Genomic DNA, 23,091 nt, shown 5'->3' with positions numbered 1-23,091 from the left:
GATGGGGTGGAAAGAGTGTAAGAGCCAAAGGATCAGGGATTTTGCTGTGAAATGTGTTTTCTAGTAAAGTCAAAAGCTACACCCATAAAGGCTCCCCAACATGATTGCCCAAATGTGAGTTAAACAAGAGCAACACCAGTGACATACCAAAGTGGATTGGGAAAAGCCCAGGAGGCTTTAGTGCTACACAAGGAACTATAAGCAACTAAAGAAAGATGGGAGTAAAAGTGGTCTTCTCCAGGGAAGAGCAAACCATTTGGACACCCAGTACCAAATGGTTGGCCCTGAAAAACATACATGCAAGTAAAACTATATGAACTGAGCAGGTTATATTTAGGAGTGTGTGTGTATGTGTGTATACATATGTGCATGAAATAGCAATTAATGAAAAAAAGAGGCCATGAATTTGAAGGAGAGCAGGGACAGGTATATGAGAAGGTTTGGAGGGTGTAAACTGAAGGGAAAAATATTGTAATTATATTATAATTTCAGAAATAAAAAATAAGAAAGCTTTTATTATATGGGAAGAAGAAATGAGGGATGTGTTATGTAGAGGGGATAATCTAAATTTACTTACTTACTAATTAATCAATCCATTGTTCACAGAGCCTCTACTGTGCATCCAGTACTATGGTGGGCATTAAAGACATGACAGTAAATGACATGCCATTTTTCCCACAATTAATAAATCTTCCTGGGTCAGGAGGAGCAGACAAATCTATATTCTGGACAACTGATGCTGCAGCAAACTCCCTTCTTTGAATCTAATTCTCAACATGCCTGTCTTTGATCACTGTTCATATCAATTTTGTATTTAAATACCACCTATTCCAGCCATTCCAGGGCTATTTATTAAGTATATTTTCTACAGAGTTTTAAAGAATCTTTGGGTATTAACAGAGAGAGGAGTCTGAAGAGAGGCTGACAACTTGTGCAAACTGATAATTTTGACATGTGTTGCAAAAGTTCCATGCTCTATCTTGCTGCCAGACAGTGTCTCACACTCTTTCTAAATACTCTTCATAAAATAGCAAGTCTCTAAGCCCTGATTTGCCTTTTTAGCTTCCGGTGAATATTGTGAGAGGCATACCGTCAAGATTAGCTGGTCATCTGAGCGAGAATGACTCCATTTCAAGAGAACGCCATTTTGTAACCCTCCCACGTATGTTCCTAGTTTCTAGTTCCCAGAATGTTAGGTTCTATTCTCTTGAGTCTCTCCTCACTGCCAAAATGTCAACTTCTCCCCAAACCCTGCCACTCTATACAAACTAGCCAGTGCTCACTATTACTGTGTACCTTTCTGTAGAAGTCAAATTTTGCCTTTTGGATCATGTGGTCATTTCTTACGATGCCAGCCACACGTCTAACAAGAGTAATTCTGCCCACTGAAGGTTAATTCCCTAACCCAATCTACTAATTTGGGTAGTAAGCAACTGTATATTCTACAGCCAAAAGATTTCAAACATATTTTCTTTGTCAAACATCCACCTCATCTATTACGAACTTATGACACTGCCCTTGTATGAAGGCTCCTATGGCAATATTTTACTTCAAATATGTAGTGTTTCCCTCTACACTGTCTTAGGGGCAATTATAGAGCATTCAGCTTAGACTACAAGGATTATAGAGAGGATGGCCAGCAGAAATAATAAAGATAAGGAGCAGTGAGCCAAGGGAAGGTTGTGGGGACAATGGTAAAAGTATCTGAAGCCAAATAGCTTAAGCCAAGATCCAGGGGTGAAAGAATACCACATAAGAACCAAGGGGATAATTTTGTGTTATTATAGAGACTGATCAAGAGTGTGATAAGGTATGAGGAAAAGTCAGCACAAGAGCAGCAGATAAACCAGGGATCAGGACTTACCTGAAGGCAGTAAAGGCGTAGCAATGACCACAGCGTGACTAGTGCAATGAAGACTGAAGGGATCTAGCAGGCCTGAGCATGGCAAACATGGCTCTGACAGGTCTTACCCCTTCCCTCTCCCTTGTAAACCATGAATTCCATCCCTAAAGCTAGCCACCAAAGTGTCTTATTTGGACACTTTCTTATGCCAGACTCATTCCTTAGGCTGACCACCAAGGTACAATTATCAAAGTATTGAAGTCCAGCCATCAAAAGCCCCCCTTTGGCTACCCTAATTAATATGCCCAATCAAAACATACCACTGCATCTTAGTCCATTCTAACACAGACCTCCCCCCCTTTTCCTCTTAAAAATCACACCTCAAGGTCATTTGCTGCTGTTTTCTGCCTGAGTCAGAAATGAGCCACTTTCCTTTCCACCTCCCACTTAGTAAAGGCTCTCTCTGTGAAAATAGGTGTTTGGGTGTGGTTTGTACCTAATCTGGGGACTGGGAGGGAGTCTCCTGCTGTGTTCAGGTCCCTTCAAAAACTTCACTATCAGTCTTCCTTCCCTCTTTTCACCTCTATTTCTCTCTGTCTTCATCTCTGTTTCAGAAGATCATGGTGGCTGTAGTTTATGGACAATGAATAAAAAAAAGCAAGAGTGGAAGTCATTGCTGTAGTCATTTAGGCAATGCCATTAAAACCAGGAAGCAATGTGCCCACAAGATTTATTCAAGATTGTGATGGAGAGAAGAAGTGTGTAAGAAAGTGGAATAAAGAATGAGCTGTTGGGTGGGTTGTAGGTTGAGCAAAGAATATTTTAATGATCAAAATTACAAGGAAGAATTATTTTTATGGTCATTAAATGAATTCAGTTTTAGACATGATGAGTCATGGGATTCCAAAAGGAGATGGTGAGTGGGAAGCTGGATCCATGCACCTGAATTCATCCAATTGTCATCTTGAGGTATAGTTTAGATTTGTCATCTGTGCTTAACAATTACTACTTGGCTAGCAGCACAGTCTTCCCGCCTCTCAAATACTCCAAGTTCAGATTCTTCTAATAGCACAGGTAAGACATTTGTTTTCCTCTGTGAAGAAGACCTGATCCTTCTCTTGAAGAAAACTTTATGAAAAGCATGAGTCTGAGTGCACACAAATAAATATGGCAGCAATTAATTTCTTGGCATGCTGCCATCTTGCAACATGACTAACATAATGTGTTTTGGAGAACCCAACTTTCCCCCTCAACCTTCTATATTTCATAGATTTCCTGAGTGAAGCAACCAGTTTCTGTGGCAACTAGAACTGATTTGTTATTTTGTTAATAAATAAGGGAAATGGGGCTGTGGCATGTGTGATAAAGTGTTGACATCACCAAGGGTGGTTGGTGTCACAAAATTTGCTAGAGTTGATCCTAAGGACTCATAAAGGTTTGATTTTGTGGTTCTTTGAGGAGTTCCCATTAGGACTCAAAGGTACTCGGAATCAGCTGACTCTTCAAGGCTAGTCACATGGTCACAATTCTAGAGCAGGGGTGGCCCACCAATTATTTAGAGAAAGGAAAAATGTGTTTGCAAACTATTTCTTGTAGTTAGAAACAGGAATAAAAAGGCGTTTACTTCCTTTAAATGGTGTGAAATTTATCTCTCTGCTTTTTTTCTTCTTCCTTTTTATCCTTCAGTTGCTTTTGATCACAGTGTGTGGCTTTGGCAGCCATACTTACATTTCTTCTAAGAGGATGTGGAGACCAGATGGTTGGGATCTCTAGAGGTAATAATTGTTACACAATGTATAATCTAGCTTGCCTTCAAAATATGCCCGGAAGTCTGGGAAAAATAGAAGTTATCGTTAAATTATATTAACAATTATCTTCCTTTACTCAATAGTGTCTTTTACATGTCAAAAAGATGAAGAAAACCTACTCCTTCCTTTTTTACATTACTCACTCACCAGTAGGTAATGTGTGATGTTAGTTTTCTGTTACTGTGACAAAATACTGGAGATGATGAGTTTAAAAAAGAAGTTGATTTTGACTCAAAGTTTTAGAGTTTTCAATCTATGGCCAGATGGCCCTCTTGGTTTTGAGCTCATAACAATGGATACATTATGGTGGGACCATATGACACAACTATTCATCTGATAGCCAGAAAACAAAGCGGGGGGGGGGGGAGGCGGTAAGGGAGATGTAAGGTCCACCCCCATTGTTAGAAGACCTCCCATTAAGCTCTGCCTTATGGCCGGGCAGTGGTGGCGGACGCCTTTAATCCCAGCACTGGGGAGGCAGAGGCAGGTGGATCTCTGTGAGTTTGAGGCCAGCCTGGACTACAGAGTGAGTTCCAGGAAAGTGGCAAAGCTACACAGAGCAACCCTGTCTTGAAAAAACAAAACAAAACAAAAACAAAAACTACAACAAAAAAAAATACTAAAAAAAAAAGTTTTGTTATGATTTAACATTTTAGGCATTATTCATCTGCCTCAACAGAGGGTCATTTGATACATTTGGACAGCATTTTAAATTCTTCTGTAAAACCATAATTAAAGATATGATCAGATGTCCTCTGTATGGCAGTCACAGAGGGTCACAGTTCCAAAAACTACTTTACTTTTTTGTGTAGATAAATGGATACTGTCTTTTAAATTTGAAATGAACACTTCAGTAATTATCATATTTGTTTTGCATGGCAGCCAGATATAATTCACAGCCAGATATAGCTCACAAGGACTGCAGCTCTGGTATTTTACATGATGATGCTTACCCCCTTGCTAGATGGTATTCCAGAGACTCTCATCGTAGAAGTAGCACGGCAGCCAGACTGTATATGTTTGCTACTTTTCTTATTACTGAGGTGAACTGGATGGTTGAATATTTTATGTCAACTTGACACAGGCTAAAGTCATCTGAGAGGAGGGAACCTTAATTAAGAAAATGCTTCCAGCTAGGCAGTGGTGGCACACACCTTTAATCCCAGCACTTGGGAGGCAGAGGCAGGCTGATCTCTGGGTTTGAGGCCAACTAGCTCTACAAATCGAGTTCCAGGACAGCTAGGGTTACAACAAGAAGCTCTGTCTTGAACTCCCCTTATCCCTGCCTCAAAAAAAAAAAAAAAAGGAAAAGAAAATGCTTCCATAAGACCAGGTCATAGGCAAGCCTGTACAGCATTTTATTAATCAGTGATTGATGGGGGAGGGCTCAGCCCATTGTGGGTGGTGCCATCCCTGGGCTGGTGGTCCTGGGTTCTATAAGAAAGCAGGCTGAGCAAGTCAGAGGGCAGCAAGCCAGTTAGCAGCACTCTTCCATGGCCTCTACATCTGCTTCTGTCTCCATGTTCCTGCCCTGTTTGAGTTCTTGTGCTGACTTCCGCCAATGATGAACAGGGATACGGAAGTGTAAGCAGAATAAAACCTTTCTTCCCTGACTTGCATTTTGGTTGTGGTATTTCATCACAGCAATAGTAATACTAACCTAAGACATGAGGCAAAAATACCCAACAAAGGCAGTTTAAGGAAGGAGGGGTCTACTGTGGCTCATGGTTTCAGGGGACACAGTCCCTCATGGAGGGGAAGTCACACTGGCAGGAATGTGAGGCAGCTGGTCATATTGTATTCACAGTCAGGAAGCAGAGAGAGAGATGAATGTTGGCATTCCACTTTCTCTGGTATTCCAGCCAGTGGAATGATGCCATCTATACTTAGGACAGGTATTCTGACCTTAATTAACCTACTCTAGAAGCTTCATCAAAGCTATTACCAGAAATTTGTCTCCTTGGTGACTCTAGATCCTGATGGGTTGATGATCAGTATTAACTGTCATACTTATGGCGTCATCTCAGCTCTGCCCCTTGGCACCAGCAAACTTAGCAAGCCCTTTCACCTCTGTGCACCTCCTTACATTTCCTTAAGTACAAAATGGATAGATTTAGCCTATCCATTTGTGAGTATTAAATTAAAACTAACTTCATGGGTACAAATATGAACTCCAGCTTACTTCTTAAAAACAATTATTCATGTGCGTCTGTGCACTCATATATAGGTGTGAAGAGTATTTGCAGGAGTTGAATGTGGGTCCCCAGTCTTGGATGTGATTACAGTAGGAGTCAGTATTACGCAAACATGTTTGTGGCAAAAAGAAAGTCCTATTAAAAGTGACTTCTTAGTCTTGGACTTCCTAGCTTCTAGGACCATAATCCAAATAAACTTTCATTGTTTGTAAATTATCCAGTCTGTGGTGTTCTACTATAATAGTGGAAAATAGAATAAGGCAATCAACATAGTCTTTAACTTATCTATTCATTCCTCTTGTACACATTTAACAGCAGCCACAGTACAGATGGAGATAAAGCATAGTTCTGGTCTCTGAGGGGCTTTCAGCCTAATCCAAAGGCATGGTTAAAGGATAAGTACAGTGCCTCACAGCAGGTGAAAGGCAGGACTGAGCAATACTACAATTACAAGTTGACAACAAACTCAAGAGTTGCTTGGAAGGCATGTCAGCTGTTCAGTTCATCTTGGATGAGTGGATTATTGTCGTCCCTCTTGGGAAGCATGTGCTCCCTGTACTTACTTCTTTGATAGGGTTGTTGTTTTGTAGCAAAGCTTATGTTATTGCACAGCTCAATACACGTTAGGAAACAGACACACTGTGATCACTCAAGATCTACAGTAGTGAGGGCTAGGCCCTGGGTGGATCTCTGGGAGTCCAATTAGCGAGAATGAGGAGGGTTTATATGAGCAAGTATTGTTGAGACCAAGGTTGGATAAAGCACAGGGACAAATAGCCAAACGAATGGAAACACATGAACTATGAACCAATGGCTGAGGGGTCACCAACTGGATCAGGCCCTCTGAATGGGTGAGAAAGTTGATTGGCTTGATCTGTTTGGGAGGCATCCAGGCAGTGGGACCGGGTCCTGTGCTCATTGCATGAGTTGGCTGTTTGAAACCTGGGGCCTATGCAGGATTGCTTGGCTCAGCCTGGGAGGAGGGGACTGGACCTACCTAGACTGAGTCTACCAGGTTGATCTCAGTCCTTGGGGGGAGGCTTTGCCCTGGAGGAGGTGGGAATGGGGGGTGGGCTGGGGAGAATGTGAGAGGGTCGGGAGGGGGGAGAACAAGGGAATCCGTGGCTGATATGTAGAACTGAATTGTATTGCAAAACAAAATTAAAAAAAAAAAAAAAAGATCTACAGTAGTAAGTTCCTGCTAACTAGAAACCACCGCCAGGATACTTCTGGGCTTCTAGTATGGACATGACTAATATGAGTCATGCTGTTTATGTGACAGGCTTAGGCAACACAGTGAGTACACACACTGCTTGCTTCCTTTGCTCAGCCTCACCTTAGCAGTCATAATCTCAGTGGGGAGAAAGAGAGTGAGGCATGATAGTCAGATATGTTGGTCAGTATAGGTAGAATGGGCACCAACATAATACCTATAGATTCAAGCCATGGAAACTAAATCTGGTCTGGTTGCTGCTCTATGATGACCTAGTGTTAGTAAAAAAAAAATGTCCATCCAGTGTTTATTAACTATGAGACAGCCTTGGGTCGACTTTGAATGTTAAGTGATTTTCAAAAAATACTTGCTCCTGGAAGACATATAAATAAGCAGCTGATTTTACTGTGGTGTGCTATGTACTACATGGATAAACATAATGGGATCTGCGAAAACACAGAAGATAGACTGAATTAGGATGACAAGATCAAACTGGTAAGATGGCTCAGCCCATAAAGTTGCTTGTCACCAAGCTTGATGACCTTGGTTTAATCTCTTGCACCCACACAGTAGAAGGAGAGAAGCCACCCTCTACAAGTTGTCCTCTGACTTCCATGTGTGTGCCATGTCAGCTCCCTGCTTCCCACCTAATATAATTTTAAAAAAGTTAAAAGATGGCAAGATTAGAAAGTTGTCACTCTAGAAAGGATTGAATTTCTGAGTGTAGCAGTAGCTGATCATCACAAGGTTAAGAAACAGACACTGAAAAGGCAGCTTTTTTATTTTAATACTTGTCTCTGCCATGGGGCATTCCAGGAAGCAGATTCTAGACTTCCCCTCGGTGGGAGACTCTTACTGAAAGAAGGGAAGAAACACCCTGAGAATCCTTCTCACTACAAATAAGTGTAACATACAATGGCCGAATCCTTTCTGCCACAAAGCAGTGCTGAGCCTCCTCACCATGTTGGGTAGTGACATCACTCAGCGGAAGTGACATTAGGAGGAGAGCAACAGGTAGAGTTTGAACATCCACTTGATACAAACTTTCAACTCACATCTGAATCACTATTATGTCTGGTTTTGAGCCCAAGTAATAAGCTGGAGTATAGAGCAACAGTGAGGAATAATGTGTCTAGAAGTCAGGGTCCACTTGCTCTGTGGGATCTTTGTCACACCACTTAGCACCGATATCTATGGTCCTACTACCCTGAACTTGCCTGATCTCATCTCTTTTGCACCAAAATTTGAGAAACACATGTGAAAGTACTCGATGATGTATTACTTTTTATGCTTCTCAACATTTAAAAATTCTGAAAACAATATATTGCTGTATACATTTATTATAGAGCATATACATATTGATTATTAACTTATAGATTATTTACAATGTGACAATAGTTATTCTAGATTAAGAGAAAATGTCAGGTATGGAGAATATAAAAATGTGGTCATAGATTTGGATATGAAAAGTGTTCGTCATCTTCTTAAACATCTTGTATCTTGGTGACTGATACAGCTGTCACTGTTGACATCTCACAGCTAAGGATATACAAATGGATGTTTTGTTCTAAATGTAAAATTGTAAGCCATACAACTGCCTGTTCCAAGTTTTACAAAGAGGAATGGTGTAGCTGGAAGGCCCTGCAGTCAGAGCAAATCTCTTGCTCTGGTGTCCCACAGCTGCTTGGTCCCAAATAAACACATAGAGGCTTATATTATTTTCAAACTATATGACCTAATGGCTCAGGATTCTCACTAGCTAGCTCTTACATCTTAAATTAACCAATTTCTATAAATATATCCTTTGCCACGTGGCTTGTGGCTTGTCGGTACTTTCACATCTTGCTTCTCCTGGTGGCAGCCAGCAGTGTCTGCCCCATTCTTCCTTCTCCTCTCTCTCCAGCTTGAATGTACTGCCTAACTTTATTCTGCCTCACCATTGGCCAAACAGCTTTATTTATCAACCAATCAGAGCAACCCATATTCACAGCATACAGAAAGATATCACACAGCAGAACAGCCTATCAAATTTCAAGCAACCTCCCTTCTTAATTGATTTCAAACAGCTGGAGTCAGGGAGAAGGGGCCATGGCAGAAAGGGGGAAGGATCAGAACAGCTCTGAAGAAAAACCTTGTGATGGGGCTACCTGGTGTGGTGTGTGAGAACATGGCTCCTCTTCATGCCCTAGTCCAACCTTCCATCTCTGTAGAGACCAGGTCATGTCATAGAGTGAGTAACAGTCATGGTGGATGATTCCTTCAAAGCCTTCAAAAGCTGAGCCTGTGGCAGAGGACTCCTGGAAATATCCCATTGCACATAGAGAATGCAACAATACACTCCCTGGGACTTTCTGATGTTTTCCTGTGGAAGTCAAATGGTTTCCTGTGGAAGGCAGAAGGACCACCCAAAGATGTACAAACCATAACCAAACTATCACTGTAGATAGCCAGAAGGACCCATCAGATTTGATAAATATATGCACTCATAAATTATTACAGACTATTTAGTGGGCCCAATGAACTGTAGGGTGCCTTAAACACTGAAAACATTGTGTGGCTGGTGTCAGAGAGATTCACAGCATGACTCTACTGAACACCTGAAGGTGGATGAGAACAGAATCCTGCCAGCTGCCTGGAGGAACCTAGAAGCAGATTCTTCTCAGTAGCCTCAGTAAGTGGCCATGATGATTGATGAGTTTATGACAGCTTTGTGGGTCTATTAGATTTCTGGCCTATAGAATTATAAGATGGAAACTGTTTCAAACTACTAAGTTTGTAGCAAGTTGTTAGGACAGCAATAGATAGATACACATGCCTTTACCCACTTGGTACAAGACCTAAGACTGCTTACAGGGCAGGGCAAAGGAGTCCCAGTCTTGTAAAGGAACTCTAGATCTCCACTGAGGGCCTGCACTGGTCTAAGTAGTCTCCCCTTCCTACTTCTAATTCTTTACCTGTCTTTCCTGTAGCTGGGGTTGAACAGCTGGCCCCAGGCATGGTTAATATGAGAAAACAAGAAAGTGGGTCACATCCAGACTCCCTGTTTTTCAACGGTTACAGTCTTACACATAGAGGGTGGGGTAAGGGTGAATCAAGAAGGGAAAACTTTGGCAACAGTTGGTGAAAAGTCTCTTTGTGTGTATTGCTGAGACTGTTGCTGAGTTTGAGACTTTAAGTCATAGTTCTATTATAGTTATAAAGAAATAAAACTTGTATGCTTAGAGTGCTTATATACAGGTTATATAATTACACATGATCTCAATTATCCACTGTGCTTTTATATACCGTTAAAATATTTTAAAGAAAGCATATATATATATATATATATATATATATATATATATATAGAGAGAGAGAGAGAGAGAGAGAGAGAGAATTCATTTTGCTTACATAAATGGCTTGTACCTTTTGAGGATGTGGCCTAAGACATAACATTTTCACCATAATTTTCTGGAGTATTTAGAAAAACATCTTGGTCCTTGAAAATCTGAGGAAAATAAATGTTTAAATATATTTTCAATTAATCTTGAATATATTCATACTTATCAATTAGTAGAGCAGGTGTTAGTGCAACACTTTTCAAGTAAGTACTTAATTACTTAACAGAATAGTGGCAGAATTTTAGAAATACAAACTAGATAATCTCTGTGCCTATAATCCCATTATTGGGAAAATGGGGAAGTTAAAGCAATCCTTTACAGCTTTTACATTTTATGGTGAGAAGACCTCAAAAGAGCATCAGAAGAATCTTGAATCCTGTCCTGTCCACCCACACCGCAGACTCAACAACTCTCCAGGGTCTGCTCTATTTGGCCAGTTTCTTCAGAAAAGTGAACACAGACAATAAATAAACACTTAGGAAATGCAGCGACTTTATTGTTTATTTGTCGTCACAGACGTGTGTGTGTGTGTGTGTGTGTGTGTGTGTGTGTGTGTGTGTGTGTGTGTGTGTGTTGAGGAGGGAGTCCATAAGAAAGAAGAATCTAGTTGTAATAGAAAAAGAATAAGTGATAAGTAGCCTGGCAAGTTAAATGCCAAAGGCAGAAAAGCATGGCAAATATTTCACATTTGTGTGTGGATTTATAGTTTATAACATATTTGTTTTATATTTTACAGATAAAGAAGCTAAAATCTAAAGAGGATTTTTTCCCTCATATTCAAGGTCACACATTAACTAGATACTATCAGACTCAGAATTTGAAATCCTTGACCTGTTGGCTGGACTCTTTCTGCCTCACTAAAGTGTTAACTATGAAATACTTCCCCTCTCCCTCCAAGCACAGAGCACAGAGGAACCCTAGCAGCAAAGAAAGTCTACATGTTTATTAGCTTTACGTGACCATGTGAAACAGAGGAAGGCAAGGGCAGGTTGAGGTTGGAACAGGGAAAAGATGGAACTAGGGCACACTTTTCTTCCTCTTAGTTCGTGCATTTCAGAAGTCCATTCTGTCTTCCAGACAAACCATGTACCTTTCCCACTCACAAGAAATACATAATTCCTGCTTTACAACTAAAAATGTCTTGTGTATTGGTTGACCTCAGATCAGCCTGGCCAAGTATTTATTTGGGGTGATCAACTCTTGCTTAGCTGAGAGGACAATTTCAGAGGATGACATTTGTTGTTACTGCTGTGATTAGGTAATGTCGTCACTTCCAATGTAATTATTCAAGCCAGTTTTTGTGTGTTCAGCATATTCCCAACTGACTCTGAAGGTTCCTGGATCATCTGTTAGCCCTATACTCTTACCACCCCATCTCCTTTCTATTTGAATTCTATTTATTTTTTAAAAAGAAATTACTAAAATTAGATCATTCATCTGTTTCTCACAACTCTCCTTGGTTCTACATTTCTTTTTGACAATTCCTAGTTATTCCCTTGGATCAGTGTTTGCCAACAAATTTTGCTGTGGTCGTATTTTACTTGTACTGAAATGTGATTTTAATTGTACGTTAATAAATAAAGTTGCCTGGGGGTCAGAGCTATTAGAGCCATAGCAAGTGCGTGGCGCACGCCTTTAAGGACCTGGAGGGCGGTACATACAGGCAGTGACGAGGCAGTCACGTGTTTGGGTTTACAACCAATGAGAAGGCAGAACAGCTAGACTATATAAAGACATACACACAGGAAGTAGCCCCTTTTCGGAGAGCTCTCTTGGCTGAAGAGGATCGCTGAATCAGGAAGGGTGAGGCTCTTAGCTCTGACCTCTTGGCTTTCTTCTCTGAATCGGCTCTGTGTTTCTTATTTAATAAGACGGTTGGTTACATCTACATTTTGCTATTAGTATTCTTATCCATAAATTAGCACAAAAGGTAACATTTATAATATATGATATTATATAAATACTATCAAGTAAGGGCTTCCATAATGTAAATTGATAGTATTTCTTTTAAGAACAATTGAACATGGCAAAAATTTTGTGCCTGGAAAAAGTTATGCTATTTCTATGGCATTTTGTATCTTCATTGTAATTTAAAACTTGACATGAAATGGCCCCATTTGGAAATTTAAGTCATTTTTAGATTAAGGAGGAAAATGAGAAAGAATACAAAACTGAACACAGAGCCCAAAAAGTTATTTCTGTCTGAAAATTACATTTAATTAATAAGTTTTTCTTTCAAAATAGAGTATTAGCATACCATATTAATAAATGCCCTTTATAAGGATGTTTAACATTGCCAGCTATTTTTTATTTAAAAGTCCTTTCCTAAGTTCAGATATTCATCTACATATCAAGACATAGAGGGAAGAATAGATTTTAGAGTTAAATTGATTTATATTTGATTTTTATCAGTCGTGTGACTTTGGGTAAGTTGTCACAGTTAACCTTGGGTTTTTATGAGTCCTAATGAGACCTGCTTTGTAATAATGCTAAGAATATCAGGTAATCAAAATAGTCCACGAGGTTAAACTTTATATATGGTGCCTGTCAGAGGACATGTCTTTAACACAAAATTCATTTCCGGTTACTAATTCATCATTTTTCAGTCTTCCTTGTTTTTTTGTGATTGACACTAGAAATCACTACTCAATGGCACTGCAACCTGACAGGCTGAATCCTGATAGGGTCCAGGAATTCACAGGAGGAAGAACTGAATGGAGATTTCATGGGATGAGGGACCAGAGCTTCTGGGGATGGAGGAAGCAATGTACGTGTGGGGAGGGGCAATAACTTTACCTGTAGCCAAGGAGATTTCCCTTAGGCTTGCTTGGCAAAGAATGACTTGAAATAATTTGGATCTTATCGTGGCATAACTTTCTCATGTAACTCTTCAGGGGTGTTTGTTCTTTACTCAGTGAGTGGAAACTGCCTGTTGCCTTCAGCTAGCTCCATTTCAAACCAAAGCTACATTCCACAATCGTGCCTGTGATTCAGTGTTTTTTCCACTGCATGTGGGCCTGAAGTTCCCTCTTTAGAGAGGAACATGCTACTGTATGCATAGCTAATCACCAAACTGGATAGACAGATAGTTTGGCTTGAACTCTGGATGCTTGTCCAATTATAATCTGAAATTGAATTACTTAGGAACTCTGAGGAAGTTACATAAGAAAGAAATTCATCATTACAGACTTACATTTTTGATACAAGTTTGGGAAGCTTTCATATAGAAGAAGACTCAGCAATGACTGAGCAATGATTCCTTAAATTTAGAGAATTTTGATTTATTCCTCTATTTTCAAGTAAAATACTTAAAATCATTGTAGTGCTCTATATAATGTACACATATACATACATTAAATGCATTTATGAATTGTGCTCTACATAGTAAGTATGGTATAGTGCTCAACAAATTCATTAATATAAACAGTAGCTGATTGGCTAACCTTCCTGACTTTGTGACTTTGTCTCATCCCAGACATTCCCTCTTTTATAAAACTTCTCATTAGATATTGAGTACTCAGCTCAGCTGTACAGTGCTCCCTGTATTGATCTCATATATGTGTTTCTTTCCCCAGTTGCCAAGAAGAGGAAAACAACAAGAAATTTGTAGAGATTGGCCTTTATCTATTAGCACTGAAGCCTCTAACATTGTATTAGTACAAAGAAGATGTCATGGAATATTACTTTAACTATGTAAAGATGTGATGCATTTGTTTATGCTGCATTTGTTTAATGATGTAAAGGTGTGTTGCTTTTGTTTATAATTTATTTGTTTAACTAGGTAAAAATGTGTTGCTGTTTTACCTTGCCTGCTTAAGTCATCTGGTTGGTCTAATAAAAAGCTGAACAGTCAACAGCTAGGCAGTAGAGGGATAGGAGGGCTGGCAGGCAGAGAGAATAAATAGGAGGAGACTTGAGAGAGAATGAGGGAGAAAGAGAGGGAGACACCTGAGACCAGCCAGTCAGGCAGCCACTGGCCAGCCAGACACAGAAGAAGCAGGAAAAGTAGAACATATAGAACGAAAGAAAGGTAAAAAGCCCTGAAGCAAAACATAGAAGAAGAGAAACAGGTTAAATTAAGTTATAAGAGCTAGTGGGACAAGCATAAAATAAGGCCAAACATTCATAACTAAAAATAAGTCTCCATGTCATGATTTGGGAGCTGGTTGGTGGCCCAAAGGAAAGCCTGCTACAAGAAGGTATTAATTAGTGTTCCTAACGTATTCCTAAATAAATAAGGGTAGTATCATAGTCTCTTGTATTTAGGAATCACAGAAGTACCCAAGTCTTTCTTGTTAATTTAACTTTTCAGTTCAACACCAAACGGTCGAGCTGTGAGTTACAATATGTGAACTGAAATGTAAACAACAATGTCAGTGGATAACCAGGAGAGAAAATGTCTCTGTTTTTATAGAATGTATTTATGAAACCACAACTCAGGGTTGAGCACTGCACAACCTAGAGGACATTGGCTGTTTCTACACTGGAGGACATCTGCTTCTACACTGGAGGACATCTGCTTCTACACTGGTCCTGTTAGGCCATCATTTATAGAGGGAACTTTTAAGATTTTCCTCAGGTGGAGAGGTCAATAGTAAGTTAAGAAAGTAATTTCCCTGAACTCCTTTCCAGAGATGACCAAGGAAAGCCAGGAGAATGGGGTAAAATAATTTGTCAGAAATCTTAAAACCTTTTACTTCAACTAGGTTGACAGGTAAAATACCGAATTTTCTGTGGTAGTGGGCAAAATACAATTTAACAGCAATGGAGATGTATTACAGCATCTAAGGAAGTGTTCATGGCTTCAAGTAGCTTGTGTCACGTCATACTGCAAAATGGGATGATCTATTCTCAGTACAAATTATGAGAAGGAAGCGTTATCTCTCATCAAAGCCTGTTTTAAGAAGTGCTTCTCCCACAGTTAGGATGTTTACACAATGACTGACACAGTGGATTCAGGCTATAGAGTTCAGAGTCAGGAACTTGAAACCTCACACAGCCATTCTAAAAGATTAATAGTAAAGCATAAGGTTAAGAAAAATAAAGATTTCCATGGAAATTGGACAGTAGACATTGTTTCTTAATGCCTGTACTTGGGCAAATAAAATATATACAAGTAGCAAAGAATTTTTGGTAAGAGCTCTAAAAATGTTTACAAGCAAAGATAAAACAAGGAAAGATCATGTGGAGCATAAAAACAACTCTCGCCGGGCGGTGGTGGCGCACGCCTTTAATCCCAGCACTCGGGAGGCAGAGCCAGGTGGATCTCTGTGAGTTCGAGGCCAGCCTGGGCTACCAAGTGAGTCCCAGGAAAGGCGCAAAGTTACACAGAGAAACCCTGTCTCGAAAAACCAAAAAAAAAAAAAAAAAAAAAAAAAAAACCTCTCCAAGTTAAGATATTAAAAAAGTTTGATTGTATCCTGCGGCGCGCCCCGACCAGCGGGGAAGCAAGACACGACTCCAAGATTCTTCCTCTATCACGGTTTTATTGAACGCTGCTCGGTTATGGCTTCTCGGGAGAGCTGGTACGGGAGGAGGGCCCCGGGCGCCGGGGCAAGCTGGCTTATATGCAGGTTCTGGGGGCGGAGCTTGGGCGGTAAGCTGATTGGTCAGTACTATCTGGGGTGATACCACGTCAAGGTTGCATCAGCCTTCGGGCGGGAGAGCGACACGTTAGCATTCGGGATAAACAGGAAACCAGCGCCATCTTGTAATGGCGTTTGAGCCAGCGGACTGCTGCAGTTCCCCCTTTTTGTTTTTGGCAACCCAGAGCTAGGAGTCTCCTCATGATGAGCTTCCTGCTCGATGGGCGAGTGCTGAGTAGGAGGAACAATGATACTCTCTAAACGGGTGCAATGAGCATAGCTCTCCGTGTGCAGGAGCAGTATCATAGGCTTCCTAATCGGGTGCAATGGGCAGAGCCCTCCGAGTGCAAGGACAGCCTACAGTTCCCTCAGCTGGGCCAACCAGATACTTGGGGAACCGCCAGCATCCAGGGCGGCCATAGCATAAGTGTACGCTCTGTACGATTGCGCTTTATCAACCTACAGAGGATCCAACCCAGTATGACTAGACCAATCAAGCCCACTGTTCCCATCGCCCACACCCCAGCCCATTCCTTCACATAAGATGCAGCTGTGACCAAAAAATCAGTAAATTCTCCCAAGGTGGTCAAATGAGCACGCGTCTGATTTAGGGCAGCAATAGAGGCGGTGAAATTCAATTGTAACATTTCAAATTCTCTCTCATAACCCAGGGGTACCCTGCCAGACTTTTGTTGTTATATGCCTGAAACAGGGATCCTAACTTATTCTTGGCTGGTTTAAAAGGTTTACTGTTTAAGCACTGTTTTTGAACTGGAAAATAAAATCAGTGCTATTATAGCTTGAAGTTTGATAGGTGGTAGGATAACAAACTTCATCCTCCAGCCTGCAGATGGTGGAATGAAATTGTGGAAAGAGAGTATCCGTTAAAAACACAGGAGCGGGCACAGGCCAGGCTCGAAGGAAAGCCCAGAATATGTCATCCTGAGTCCAGGCCAGATTCAGGGAGAGGCTGATCATCAGGAAGGTCAGCATGCCTCAGCTGAATGCCAAATGCCAAATGCCGTTTATTGAAAGAGGGAGGAAACCTTAAATACAGGCTTACAGTACAATGGGAGATCCCCGGAGGGCAGAAGTTTGCTACTGAATGTTCTACATTCTTGCATCTAAGCTGTTAACGCCCAATATGCAGGATACACAAACAAGGAACTTCCCTAAAGCATTCAGGAGGGTGGATACTGGCAGGGAATTAGCATAGGGAGGAGATCTGGTCAAGGTCGGCAAGCAGGCAACGGCTTTACTCAATATGGGAGGAGACCAGGGCCCTACAGGTCCCCCCTTTTTACTAAAAAATGAGCTTCTGACTTAGGTTGCGTGGGACGTCAGCAGGTCACCTTACCCGTCATGGAGACACCTGCCCAGGCCCCGCAAGTGCTCTGTCTTAGGTTGGTGAGCGCCCCCCAAGCATTACCCGTCTCTGAATACTCATTATCATACAGGCTCAACCACGTGAGCTGTAGAGTAAACTGTTGCCAAAGATCTCAAAGTGGCGCTGGGCTTGCAATCTGTGCGACCCAGAAAAGACCAACAGTAGTCCTAACCCACCCATAGCCAGGAGGCTAAAGGCGATTGAGCCATTCCCTTCTTAAACGAGCCTTACTGCAAATTGGAGTCCTTGTAAAGTGGTATCCCATAAACAAATGGAACTTGAGTTTAAATAATTTTTACAACTTTTAAATGTATAAATGTAGAATTAAATTTATCATGCCCAATAAAATAAAAGATTAACTAACTGTGGTAGCTACTTTTGCTGCCAGGGTCTCCATTGTGCTAGCTGTAGAACCCAATTATGAAATAGCCATCCCAGAAATAGTAGCAGCAGTGGCCACCACCGCTGTAACAGCAACAACGGTAACAGTGATGTCAGTCTCTTCTGGAGCGTGTTAGCATCATCTGTGTCTAACTGCCATGGTCCACTGGCATGGACACAGCTCCAGGAACACGAACCACCAAGGCCCATTTTTCTTCATCCCAGCACTACTTAGGCTGGCAGGTCTGCAAAAGAACAACTAAGAACCATAAAGAAAACAAAAACAAAAACAGCAAACAAGGAGCAGAACTAATGGTCTCATTAATGGCTACATTCAGGCTCACAAATTTTAAGGTGTCTTCAAAAGAGGCTAGAAGAATTTCAGGAGGCCAATAAATGTTGCACAGAGCCATTCCTGAAAAGTAGGTACTACACCAGCTTGAAGAGGGTTGCAAAATGTGAAAAGGCTTAGCTGGCATGCTACTGTTAACAAATGAAGGTCATTGACCTTCAGAGTTATCCTTAATCTCCAAGGTGTGACACATTCTCAACATTTTTGAAAAAAGGTTACCATACATTACCTTCTGAAGAATCCAACCACATGGCTACACTTCCTAGGCTTACAATAATGTTTGCCAAGGCTGGCTGTATTGGGCTCTCAATCCCCATTGGCATCAGAAGGGGAGAGTTTTTTACGAAGGCCCAATAGGTCTCTGCCATGTTGGGCTTCAGCAGCAGCCACAGGGCACACACAGTGCTCAGGAACCCGAAGAGGAATTTCATTGTCCTGTGGAAAGACACAAACAGATCCCCGGGCCCACGCCAACATCGGATCGGGTCCCCTCTAAGTGCCAGTAGAAAGATCCTTCCATCGCACCAGAGGATGATTTGCAACAGGAGCCCTCCAGTGCTTATCTGCAGCGGATACTCCAGCAGAATCCACCGATAAAAAATTTAAAATATATAAAACAAGGGAAAGAATAGAATGTGGAGAGGAGAGATGAGCCCCTAGCTCCCCCCTTTTTACTTTAGCAATATATGTTTTTAAGGTACGATGGCAGAGTTCTACTATAGCCTGTCCTTGAGGATTAAAAGGAATACCAGTCTTATTAACAATAGAAAAGTCTTGGCAGAATTTTGAAAATCCCGTACTGCTGTAGGCGGGACCATTATCAGTCTTTATGCATTTTGGCACGCCCATGTAAGCAAAAGCATTAAGGCAATGATTCTTTACATCCTTAACCATTTCCCCTGAATGGGCAGAAGCAAAAATTAGAGAAGAATACATATCAATAGACACATGGACATATTGTAATTTTCCAAAGGAAGGCACGTGCGTGACGTCCATCTGCCACACATGATTAGGTAAAAGTCCTCGGGGATTAACTCCCAAATGAGGAACAGGTAAAAATTCAACACAAATAGGACATGATTTAACTATCTGGATGGCTTGTTCCCGGGTTATGCCCGTATGATAACTAAGAGATCCAGCATTAAGATGATAACATTGATGCAACTGAGTAGCCTTATCAAAGGCAGAACAAACTAATGTGACAGCCACACGAGTAATGGCGTCAGCCCTCTGATTACCTTCACTTAGAGGTCCAGGCAATTGAGTGTGAGCTCTAATATGGCCCACATAAAGGTTATGTGAGCGGGACCATATAAGTCCTTGCACTTGCAATAAATATTCATGAATGGGAGAAATGGATGGTATGTAGGCTGTTGTCTCCAAAGGCATAATGGCATGTGCCACATATTGACTATCAGTATAAATATTTACACTCTCATCAGAAAACATCTGTAAAGCAAGCAACAGTCCCTGTACCTCTGCCATTTGGGCAGAAGTGCCCTGAACTTTCATTCTCTTCACTATGTTACCAGAAACTACCACAGCAAAACCATGTGAAGTGCCATCAGTAAATACCACACGGGCCTGAGGAATAGGAGTCATCTGTACTATCTTGGGAAATATAACAGGATGCAATTTAAAAAAAAAATGACACACATCATTGGAGGGGTAGTGAGTATCAAACCGACCCTGCATGGAGCATGTCAATATGGTCCAATCATTATCATTAGCTTGCAACCATGCTATTTGAGACTGGGTGTATGGGGTCACTACAATATCTGGCTCCTTACCAAAAGTTTGAACACTGATCTTGATTCCCTTAAATATAATCTGAGCAATAGCCTGTGGATAAGGAGTGATGTTTTTTGCTGGAGAAGCTGGGGAATGTACCCATAGAATAGAACCTGTTTGCCAAAACGCTCCAGTAGGTGAATGAGAAAAACAAAATATTCATGACCTAAATAATGATAGGGAAAAGATACCTGTACCTTTTCTGGGGCAATCTGTAAATTAGCCAGGCTAAGAACCTCTTGTAATTTAGAAAAGGCATCAAAAACAAGTTTTTTATCTTTAGCAGCCAATAAAATATCATCCATATGAGTCAATCACAATTAAATGCCAATGTTTAGGAATTGCCACAGGAACAGGCAAGCCAGGTTGTGTTGCTCCCATGAGAAGCATGGTTTTATTTACAGCTCTAAGATCCTGTAATAGCCGCCATTTTCCTGACTTCTTGTAGAGGCCAGTTGGGATCTCAGGATTCTTGTGAAATTATAGATATGCCCAGCACCAGAATCCAGTAATCTTTTAATCTCAATCCCATATAATTTTATTTTTAATTTAGGCTGTTTATCATTGATAACTGTTTGTCAAAACACCTTTTTCCTATACTTTCAAAGCCTCCAGTTCTACATATAGGTGCCATTTTGCAATTAAAATAGGAAAGCAATATTAATCGAGCAATTTTATCACCAGCTTCTATTTTCATGGTCCTTTTTACATATACCAATTATAAAAGCATTAAATACAGTCTCTACAGGATTAAGAGGTAACTTTAGGTAATACTTCTGAGTATTTTTATAAAATCTTAAAAAGAGGATCCTTTTTTATAGATTCCAAGTAACATTAATGTAAATTGCCAAATATTAACAATGTGGACCAAACAATTTACTTGTATTTTATTTACTGGAAAAATAATTTTGTAACCTCTTTATCAGTAAGAGATTATTATTTATGGGTTTATCTTAGCAACATTATTTAATAAGTTAACAACCCAATCCATTTCAGGTGTTATACTTCTATAGAATTCTAGAAAGCAACTTAAAGAGCAGAGCCAAATTTTCAGTAATGATCAACAGACAAGAGCATACCTAATATATAGTTCACAATTATGAATTCTGTTCCTTAGTTTATCTACCATGAGAATCCAAACATTTATTAAGACAATCAAAAGAACAGAACATCCTTTATACAATGAATAATTAATATCCCTGGAAATTCAACAGCATTGACTTAGTATTCCATGTCTGACCAAAACCATTTTTCACCAGAAGTTGGGCCCGTTTAAACTTTTAGTGATAGTCCCTCTCCTGGCCTTTGCTTGTTTGCCTGCCCGCGAGTCTGTTCCCCTCATCGGCCTTGTGGCTAAGCCTCCTGCCTGCTGCTCCAGGCTATCTCACACACACCTTCGCCACCATGCTGGGTGCTTGCCCCGCACACGTGCACTCACGTTTAAACTTTCTCTTACTTCCGTGAAGGGACTACCTAATGAGTTATTCCCGCCATAAGGGAAAAACAGAAAAACATTTCCCACGAAGGGATCCTAAATATTGAATTATTCCCATTCTGAGGGAAAGAAATAAAAAACATTTGAACCAAAATTAAGCAAACAGACAGCAAAACTTTAAGCTCTGGGCTTGTTTGCTAGTTCAGCCAGCAGCAATGAGGCCTACCTGCCGATTCTTTGTAATTCAGATGCTGCACTACAGAAAGAGCTCAGAGTTTCAGCTATCCTGAAAATTCTACAATTGGAAAAAGTCTTTTCTTCCTCCATTATCACTTGGAAGAGGCTTTTCTCTTTCCTTCATCCTTCCTCTACAGAGCCCCAATCTTTAGGCCTAGTTTCAAAATTTTTCCCCTTTTTACCGGGAAAATCCTTTTTTCTTGATTAAAATTTTTCTCCCTTTTCTAAGAGGAAATTTCCTTTCCTTCCCTTTTCTCTTTTATTTTCTTTATGTTTAGAATTTTCTTTGCTAGCTTCTGTTTCCTTACCGGTTTCGGACTGACTATCCTGCCATTCTGCCATAGCCTTTCTCCCCTTTGCTACTGCTTCCTGTGCCTTTTCCTCATCCAGACAAGATTTCACCAATCTCCAAAAAGGCAAGGTGGCTTTTCCTAGATCTCGTTTGTGTTCCGCGCGGTGGCAGCGCAGCCAAAAGCAGCACCCAATCACCAAGATAACCCACACAAAAATTATCAACGGGAAAAAGTCCAGCAAAAAGGCAAGATTGGTGTCATAGGCGTCAGTCATACCTTATGAGTACTCACCGTTCCCGTGTGAGGTTCTGAATCTTCGGCCCTCCTCCGAGTCGTTCGCAAGGTCCGAAGTTTCCCGGGTTTCGGCACCAGTTGCGGCGCGCCCCGACCAGCGGGGAAGCAAGACACGACTCCAAGATTCTTCCTCTATCACGGTTTTATTGAACGCTGCTCGGTTATGGCTTCTCGGGAGAGCTGGTACGGGAGGAGGGCCCCGGGCGCCGGGGCAAGCTGGCTTATATGCAGGTTCTGGGGGCGGAGCTTGGGCGGTAAGCTGATTGGTCAGTACTATCTGGGGTGATACCACGTCAAGGTTGCATCAGCCTTCGGGCGGGAGAGCGACACGTTAGCATTCGGGATAAACAGGAAACCAGCGCCATCTTGTAATGGCGTTTGAGCCAGCGGACTGCTGCAGTATCCAGCTATGAATCCTGAAATAAAGGCTTGCCAGGGAAGATGTGCCTTCCTAGTGTGATAATGGCATGACTGCTATCATGGAAACCAACCACTTTCTTAGTGGATTTGAGGCAGGAACTCATGCCTTAGTTCTGTTAATCTCATCAAGAGTCCATGGCAGGGGAAGTCATAGGTCCAACTGAATACCTGATATTGTTTTGCTAAAGGATCACGTTGTTTTACTGCCTTGTAAATACTCATGTTAATACTTACAGATTAGTGCTATGCACAACCTCCATCAGGAAAGTTTCTTACTGTGGCCGACAGCAATTAATATAGGAACCCACAACTGGCCAAGAGTAAGAAATGGTAGGGTCCTAAACAGGGCAGCTACATTATTTTCTCTAGGACTCAAGGAACATCATGGAAGAGGGGATGGAAAGAAAGGAAGAGCCAGAAGATGGGGAAATGTGCAGCAAAAGATGTTCTCTGGATAAACTCACTGCAGATGTGGTT

Source organism: Peromyscus eremicus, chromosome 15 (genome assembly GCF_949786415.1).
Source record: "Peromyscus eremicus chromosome 15, PerEre_H2_v1, whole genome shotgun sequence".
NCBI lineage: Eukaryota > Metazoa > Chordata > Mammalia > Rodentia > Cricetidae > Peromyscus > Peromyscus eremicus.
Note: the sequence above shows the minus strand (reverse complement) of the source record.